Below are 9,929 nucleotides of genomic sequence, written 5' to 3'. Positions count from 1 at the left end.
TCCTTGAGATGACTATTCAACTGCAGTCTGGTCTTCTCTGGAGACCCTTAAGAACTTTAGCAGAAACATTCCTCATCCCTTTGCAAGCCAAGTTTAGCTCATCTTACCCTTGGGAACTCACAGCTCAGACATGAAGACTAGGAGGTTTTAAAGGAAGAACTGATAAAAAAAAATGTTTACCACTGCTCTTTCTTTACTTTGCCTAGTTGGGGGTCTTTAGGACTGTAAAAGGAGAGATATCATGCCCCTGCTCATGAGAACAGCTGCCTTTCCCTGTGAAAGCAGAAAAGAAAGATACAGAAGCCATGTTGGCTGAATGTCCAGAATGGATAGCAGGCCTATGTGGTCAAAGTTCAGTGGCATCAGAAGGCCACCTATTGCTGCTGCCAGTAAAGACAAGAAAGGTTGAGAAGGCTTTTTGGATGAGGTGGGACTTAAATTGGACAAGTGGGAGGTAGAAAAGCAAGAGAGCAAGCACTCAATATGGGAAGAGAAACATTACTTTTATCTGCTCCTGGACACTGAGATTGATTTTTTTCCTGGGAGAAAAAAACCTTCTTACACAATGAAGAGATTATCATCCCTGAAAGAGGTAACCAAAAAACTGAAAAACACACAGAGACATAAGTAATGTTAGAGCCTTAATCTGAGAGTGAGTTTAGATAGGAGGAGGGGCAGGAAAGGAGATACAGAAATTAGCCTTAGGAAGCTGGTCTGTATGATGGGTTGAAGGAGGCATCTCGTAAGTAGGAAAAAAATAAGAGAAAGGATGAAGAGGAGGAAGTTGCTGAAAATGAATATGGCTGACTTCAATACTAACAATGAGAAACATCTACCATGTGTCAGGGGCTAAGACAAGCACGTTATAGGATTTGTCCTACTCAGATCTCACGACAACCCTCCAGAACCAGAGCAAGTGTCATTCTTCTTTTACAGATGAGGAAATCAAGTCTCAGCTTGGAGAGGTTGCTCAAGGTCACACAGGAATGAATGGTGTGCTGAGATTTGAACCCAAGCAGTTGTATTGCTTTTGGTCATACTGTGTTGCAGCCTTTAAATGACTTTCCTAGGCCTTGTGTTTTCTGGTAAACCAAATAAATGCCTCTCTCCTTAGGTCCAATCATTATATGATAAATCATCTCTCCTAAATTAACTAGATTTTTCTCAAAAACTAAGAATAGCACAACTTCCACTTTTATTTTTCCTTCTATGAGAAATATTACTCATCCTGCCCAGTTGTGTAAAGGGAGATTAACACTGCTGATCGCTTTTTCCTCCAAAGAATTTCTCTGAGCCATTGGTCAAGAATCACTTTCCTGGAGAACTTAGCTCAGTTGGAACTGAGAATGATCCTCCCTTGGTGTGGTTACTGGAAGCATTTTATTCAAGCAGATAACAAGCAGAGGCAGTGCCTGCTTGTTTACGTACTTAGCTAATAGAAGTGCTGGACTGTTCCCCTTCCGTGCGGGAGGCTTTGCCAGAAGGAAGATACCACTGACACTCAGAGAAATAATGCCAGAGCACAGAGTGCAGCCCAGATATTATGTTTGTAGCCACCTTCCCGGCAATATGGGCATTAGAAACATGAGACCAATTTCCTTTGAACAAACTTTTAAGTTATTATCTAGCAGATTGAAAATCCAGGAATTCTATAAAAACAATCATTGTAGCTAGTATAATTGTTTTTACCATTTAGCATCATTTATTTAACAAATATCTATTTAATGCTTGCTCTGTACTAGTACCATGTAGGTGTTGGGGATTCAGCAATGAACAAGACAAAGTTCTGGCATTTGTGGAGTTTCTAGTCTAAATCAACCAATCAAACAAACATGAGCACATGCATAAATATATCAGATAATTTCTGATACTGATAAGTGTTATGAAAAAAAAATAAGCAAGGTAAAAGGCCACCAAGTGACAATTCATAGAATAAAGCAGAAAGAAAATGTGGTTTAGGTTAGGAGATCAGAGACCACTCAGCGTCTTGGAAGCTAGAAATGAAGAAGCCAGCTCTGCAGAGATCCAGAAGAGCTTTACAAGCAGAGGAACCAACAAGTGCAAAGTCCCTGAGGTAGAAGCAAGCTTGGTAAGATGAGGAATAGCAAGTGTGGCTGGAATGAGTAAGGAGGAAATGGCCAGGGTTGACACTGGTGAGGAGGCCACACTACATTATGCAGAACCTCACAGGCTATGGTAAAGTGTGTAAAATTCTAAATGTGAGAGGAGTTTGCTGGAGAATTTTAAGAAAGGAATTAAAGTGGCTCTAAATTAGGGTTTAAAATTAAGCACTCTGTTTATTGCACTAAAAGTAGTCTGGGGAGTAGGGGGTGGGTGGGTCAAGTTTAGAAGCTGGGATACCAGCTACAAAGCTATGACTTGCTCTCTTTCTAGAAGACTTTTGTTCTGCTTTGATTTTTACTTTTGTTTCCATATTTTTAATTGCTAAGAAGCCTCTTTGATTCTCTTAATTTTCCATTTTTATAGACTTCTTGTTACTTAGATGAAATTTCTCTTATTTCAGAGGATATTACTGTTACTTTTTGAAGTTCTACTTTCTCTGAATTGTCTCTGTTACTAACAAAAGTACTTTATTTAATTTATTTGTTATTACTTTTTTGGTGTAGTGGCTAACAGTGTAGATTCTAGCCAGACTGCCTGGTTCAAATAATAGCTTCCCCAATGTACAGCACAGTGACTGTAGTTAACATGTGTATCTGAAAGTTACTAAGATAGTAGATCTTAGAACTCCACATCGTAAGAAAAAAAAATATGTGACTACATATGGAGACGGATGTTAAATAGACTTATTGTGGAGATCATTTCATAATATATACAAATATCGAATCATTATATTGTATACCTGAAACTAATATAATGTTATATGCCAATTATACTTCAATTTTAAAAAATTTAAGACCAAAAAAAGGCAAAAAATCTAGCTTCTCTACTTACTAGGGATCTAGAGGTGAACAATTGGACAAAGCTTCTACTTCATGGAGCTTATAGTCTGGAAGGTCTTTGGATTTTATCTTAAGTTGTGAGAAGCCATTGGAGAGTTTTGAGCAATGGAGTAACCAACATTAATTGTCTTTTATAATGATCACTCTCACTGCTGTATATAGAATAGACTGTAATAGACAGAGATGGAAGCAAGGGGACTAGTTAAGAAAAAATAGTCCAGATGAGATATAAATATGCCAAAGGCATGAATAGTATGATTGAGATGGAGAGAAATGAATGGATTCTATTATAATTTGAATAAAAAGCTGACAGGACTTTATCAATATTTGGTGTTGTATAAGAGGAAATAGAAGTCAAGGATGCTTCTAGAGTTTTTTTTCTGAAAAACTAAACAAATGATGACATTTCATGTGATAGAATCACTGGGGCTGATCAGGTGTAGGGAGAGTGGTAAATCAAATATTTGGAATTATTAAGTTTATGTGTTAAGTTAGAATGAAGAAATTCAGAAGCTAAGTATAGAAGGAGGTCCAGTGATTAGGTTCTGAAGCAATCTAGCAAAGAGAGGCTGAGTGGAAGAATAAGATGCACTAAATATTCTGATAGGAAGGAAGTAAATTAAGAAGTCATCTGGTGTGCTCTCGTGCTCCAGGTTGTTCAGTTACTTTGGAAGCTGTACATATTCATTTGTAAATTTATTTATTCAAATATTTATTTAGAGAGATAAGTTCTCACCCCACACAGAACTTAAGTTCTTAGGCAGAAGGCAGTCAATAACCTAGCAAATCAAAATTAAGATAACCAGAAATTAATAATAACCTGGGAAACAATAATAAAAGTATAGATGATCAATAAAACCAATTGTCTCTAAAAAGAGTAGTAAAAGAGACAAATCTGGGGCAAAATTGATAAAGAAAACAAGAAGAGAAGGCAGAAATAAATATTAAGGAAATAGGATATCACTGCAAATAGAGTAGATATTTTTAAAATCATAAGAGATTATTATAAACAACTTGAATGCAGTATATTTACAAAAAACTTAAAAGCCCACCAATTGCAAAATACACATTTATGAAATTCACAAAGATAGACTAGATGGTTGCCCATAAAACAAGTCTCAATACATTTCAAAGTATTGATGTTATACAGATTATGTTCTCTGAAAGTGTTATTAAATTATAAATTAATATCAATAAAGCAGTTAAAAAATTCCCCCAAATTTGGGAATTATGCAGCACATTTCTAAATGACCCAACAATTCAAAGAATAAGCCACAAAAGAAATTCAAAACTATTCGAACTGGATAATAATGAAACATAGCATGTCATTTGTGGGATGCAGTTAAAGCAGTTCTTAGGGAAAAATTAATACCTTTAAATGCTTATATTTAAAAATAAATGGTTTACGATTAATGGTCTATGCTTTCATATAAGGACATTAAAAATAAAAGAGTAAATCAAATCCAAAAGAGCAGAAGAAAGAAAACAATAAATATGAAAACAGGAATTGTAAACTAGAAAACAGACAAAAAATTGAGAAAAGTGGACAAGTTAAAATTTTCTTTTGAAAAGATTAATAAAATTGATATAACTCTTGCAAGACTAAGTAAGGAAAAAAAGAGGAAGAACACAAATTACCAATATAAAAACTGAAGTGGGGACATTAGTAAATATTCTAAATCTATTAAAAGATAAGAATGATAATAAAAAGTTTTATGGTAGTAAAATTTGAAATTCAAATAAAGGGGACAAATATCTGGAAAGACAACTTAGCAAAGCTGACACAAAAGAAGTGGAAAATGTTAATAACTTTCTATCTATTTAAAAAATTGAATTTATAATCAAAATTCCCATTTCTTTCCTCACAAACACCTTCACCACCACCACCACCACCGTAAACCATCACCACCGTCACCACCACTAACAGCAGCAACAACAACAGAAGCAAAACCTATGGGCCTAGAGAGATGCAGTGGTAAATTTTCTCAGACATAAGGTAGAAATAGTACCAATCTTACACAAATACAGAAAACAGAGGAGAAAACATGTCCTAAATAGTTTTATAAGGCTGTCAAAACACTAAACCAAAACTTGACAAAGATATTACAATAAAATAATTATCCCCATTAACTTCCCCATTAATCTAGATTAAAAATTCTATAACAAGATATAAGAAAATTGACTATAAGAAATTCAATTTATACATATAAATAAATATATATAATACATCATGACAATGAAGTTTATCCCAAGAATGCAAAGTTGACAAAACACTTGAAAAATCAACCAGTGTAATTAATTCACCACATTAACAAAACAAATAATAAAAATCATATAATCATCTAAATAGAAGCAGGTGAAACTTTTAACAAAATTCAACATCAACAGTTGATAAAAATTTAGCAAACTCATAATAGAAAGGAACATCTGCAACTTGACAAAGGATATTTATGAAAAACATACAGCTAAATTATACTTAATGATACAATATTACTTGTTTTTCTCTTAAAATTTGGATCATGACACAGCTGTCTACTCTTATACTTCTATTCAACATTGTGCTGGAAGTCTTGTTAATTTAATAACGTAGGAGAAATTTTAAGAAGTGGCATAAAAAATGGTAAAGAAATAAACTGTCATTTTTTTTTGTGATGACATGATATTATTTCTAGAAAACCCCAAGTAATCTACAATCTATAAAAACTAATAAGTCACTTTAGCAAGGTTGCAAAGATATCAGTTGATATATAAAAATCAATTACATTTCTAAATAACAGCAACAAGCAACAGAAAAATAAAATTTAAAAACAATACTATTTACAATAGCCTTGAAACCTAACAAATACCCAAGGAGGAAAGAGGTGAAAGAGCTTTATACCTGAAACTACAAAACTCTGTTGAAGAAATTAAAAACCATCCAATCATCCTTCCAATGTTCATGGTTTGGGAGACTCAGTTTTGTTATGATATATATTCTTTCTAAATTTTTCTATAGATTCAATGAAATCTCAGTTAAAATCCCAATAGACTATTTTCTGTGAAAATCGACAGGCTGATTCCAAGATTTGTATGAAATACAAAAGATCTAGAAATCTTAAAAAAGAAAAAAGTTGGAGGACATGTACTACTTGATTTTAAAATTTGCTGTAAAGCTATAGTAATCACGATGGTGTGGTTTGGCATAAGAATAGACAAACTAGTCAAGGGAACAGAAGAGTAAGTATAGAAACAAACTCACACATAATATGGTCAATTGATTTTTGACAGAGACACCTAGACAGTTCTATATTGAAAAGGAATTTTTTTTTTTCCAGTAAATGGTGTTAAAACAACTCAATACTTGAGTGGTAAAAAATGCACCCCAACTCTTATCTTTCTATATATTTCCAAATTAATTTAGATGAATAAAGGACTTAAAAATATAATCAAGAACCATAGGGCTTCTAAAAGAAAATGTAGATGAATATCTTCAAAATCTTGGGCCAGAGACTGATTTATTAGGACATGAAAAGTATTAACATAAAACAAAAATTCGATAAATTGAATTTATCAAAATAAAACATGTCTGCACATTTGAAGGCACCATTAAGGAAACAAATAGGCAAGTCACACACTGGGAGAAATTACTTGCAATCCATGTATCTGACAAAGACTTAAATACAAAATGTATTAAAAATCCTCTTAAAAATTAACAATAAAATGACAAACAACTCAACAAAAAATGCCAAAAGACTTGAAGAGATACAAAAGAAAATACATATATGGTTAGTAAGCACATGAAGTTTCTCAACATCATTAGAATGAGGGAAATACAAAATAAAACCATGAGATGTCAATTTCCACTAGCTGGAATGTCTAAAATAAAAACATATATATTAGCAATTCTGTATACTAGCAAGAATGTAGAGAGACTGCAACTCTCATACATTGTTAGTGGGAGTGCAAAACGATACAAATCCTCTTGTAAGATTCTGACTTCTGTGGTCCTTCTCTATAGTTTCTCATAGAAATGATCTCCCTAAATATATCAAATGTCCCATTCTGGGCCACCAAGCATGTATAGGTACACAGCTGTGCATGGGTGCCCTGCCATACACTGCCCCACCATACACACAGGAAAGAATGTCTTAGTATCTGTATATTTGCTAGAAAAATGTGAAATTTTCATTAAAACATAACCAAATTTTTGGCAGCAATTTAAAGTAAAGCTATGAATGATTGCATTGTTTTTCACCATTTACTCTATTTTCTCTCTTTTCAAACTAGATTGTAATTTACTTCTGAATCTCCAAAACCTAGTATAGTACCTGGACTATAATGAGGCATAGTAATTATGGGCTTGGTCACCTTTATGTAGAACCCAGATAAATATCAGGAAATAAACTGTTTGGAAAATGTCACCTGTTCATATTATTTATTTATTCAAACACATTTATTGAGCTCTTATTTTCTGCTTATTAATTTAATAAAGCCTTGGACTGTTGGAAGAAATACCACATATTACTGATCTCTTAGCCACAGAGCACGGCAGAAATCAGTAATTAGAAGAAATGTGTTTTTTGTGAAATTTTATACTCAAATCAACATTGCAACTGTAGCTGAAATTGGTATCACATTGTAAATAAGGTAATTTTTGTATAAAATGTAAATCTAGTATGAAAATTAAGTGCTTATCAATAATACTTCTAGAAAGCCATTTTCATACAAGAGGCCATTCGTTTGCATTCTGGGTTGACCTCACTGCTGAGTTCAAAGCTTGAGAATTTTAACTTATGAAAATTTCTTTATTCCATGTGACTTGTATTACTTCGAGTTTCAGAATGGAAAGGGCCTTTAGAGATCGCCTGGTCCAATCCCCTCATTTTTCAACCGAGGAGACATTGCAGGGAGGTTAACCATTTAGGCAAATGTCACACAGCTAGTTGAGACTTGCGACAGAAATCAGTCTTGTAACTCTTGGTTCATTGTTCTTTCCTCCACTGCAAGCATATAAAATGAGAAATTCTGGAAACAGCTTATTTTGGGGGCCTGGAGGACAGAGTGTCAGTTTTGGGGAAAGTAGATTAATTACAGAACTCTCCGAAAGCCCTGTTCCTCAGAAGCCAAACTATGCGTCTTCTTTTCTCCTGCCACTAATTGCAGTCTCTAGTGCAGATTTTGGTCAGGCAGGTGGGAACAGGAGCCGGACACTAAGGGGTCTAGGCAGCGGTCCCTAACATTTTTGGCACCAGGGATCGGTTCTTCTATGAGAATCTAATGCCCGATGAGGTGGAGCAGAGGCAGTGATGCTAGCGCTGGGGAGCGGCTGCAAATATAGATGTAGCTTCTCTCGCTGGCTTGCCACTCACCTCCTGCTGCGTGGCCTTGTCTGTGGCCCAGGGGTTGGGGACCCCTGGTCTAGAGAGAATGAAGTTTAGCGACTCATTTCACAGAAGAAGAATTGAAATTAGAGAGGTTAAGCCACTTACTTCATCCTCCTCTTGGTGAGAGCTTAGTCCTGTAGAAGCTGATTTTGAACATTGCATTTAGTCCTGATGTCTGGGCTATGGGCTTTATTGTCATGAGGCTCTCATTTTATTGATTGATAAAGCAGAAAAACAGAGAAGTGGTGTGCTATGATGAGAAAAATTCTGGCAGGAAATGAGATGGCCATTACCACCTGTGGCTCTCCTGTTTCTCTCGGCAAGACAAGGCTCCTTTTGAAATCTTACATTGCCTCCCACTGAGTCATTCAACGGAGCTTTTTAAAAATTGTATTCATTTGCATTAACTCTTATAATGAAGAAGTGTATTCCCAACTGGACTGGAACAAAGCCTGTGGTTACTTTGTGCCTTCCATGCTGTGTTTATTCCCTAGTGGCCTGAACCCATTTTCAGTATTGAGAGTCAGAGCAGGAGCAGAAGAAGGAGGTGACTGGCAGGAGCTGGTCATGGATTAAATGAAAAAACATAATATGTGCCTGACAAACAGTCCATATTCAATGTTTGTTAGCACCTAGTATCATTACGATATTATTATGAAGCACAATACAGCATGTCTTTTGACCCAAAGGTGTCATAAGGCCTTATAACTATTAACCAAATTAACAAATTAATGTTTTACTTTGTACTTTTGTTTTAAAATCTAATATTGCATGCTAATTCCAAACAGATATGTAACCACTGGAGAAGCATTAAGGAATAAAAGCTGCCTGGAATTGACATTAGTGCGTATAAAATGCAAAGGAGCTTTGAACGTGCATTCCCAACACATGGCCATTACAAGTCTAAGGTCAGTAAGACATGCTTCTCACCCCTTATACGAGGACAATTAGGTGTCTGCGGAGGCCCATGTTGTTCCCAATGCACCTGGCCCAGGCTCTGCTGTATAGGAAAAGGTTTGGTCATTGCACTGAGGCTCCCAGGGGTAGAGCATGTGGGGAGAGAAGCCAGTTCTACAAACATCCTTGGGTTTGAGGAAGGCCTCTGATGCTCAGCTGAGGACAAAGATTTTCAGCAAGTGTGCCTCTGAGGGGATGTCTCTTCACACTGAGTCCTCAGTGAGGCTTTATCAGCTGGAATAAATGAAAGAGCCTAAGTCCCTGACAATAGCCAGGACAGAAGGGTCTCACCCTTAATTCTCACAGGCACCTAGCCTGGAAAATTCTTGTTCAGGTGTGGATGATACTTCTGGACAGTGGCATAAATATGCGACTGACATTTGAGGAGCAAAGAGCAAATGACAGAGGAGGCCAGATCTTTCCAAGGTCATTGGTATGGATGACTCGGGCTACTCAAGGTCCTTGGGATCTGTTGCTCAGTGAGTTCATGTTAGTCCTCACAGTTCCAAAGATTCTCATGCTCCAGGTTAAAGCTTCATCACTGTGGCCCCTTGGGGCAGAAAGGGCTGCTTGAATAGCTCTAGTGAAGAAAGGCTAGCCTCAGAAAATCCCATTCTAAGCTTCTGGGTTTTTAAAATATTTATTT

The sequence above is a fragment of the Pteropus vampyrus genome, unplaced genomic scaffold (assembly GCF_000151845.1).
Source record: "Pteropus vampyrus isolate Shadow unplaced genomic scaffold, Pvam_2.0 Scaffold113, whole genome shotgun sequence".
Lineage (NCBI taxonomy): Eukaryota > Metazoa > Chordata > Mammalia > Chiroptera > Pteropodidae > Pteropus > Pteropus vampyrus.
Note: the sequence above shows the minus strand (reverse complement) of the source record.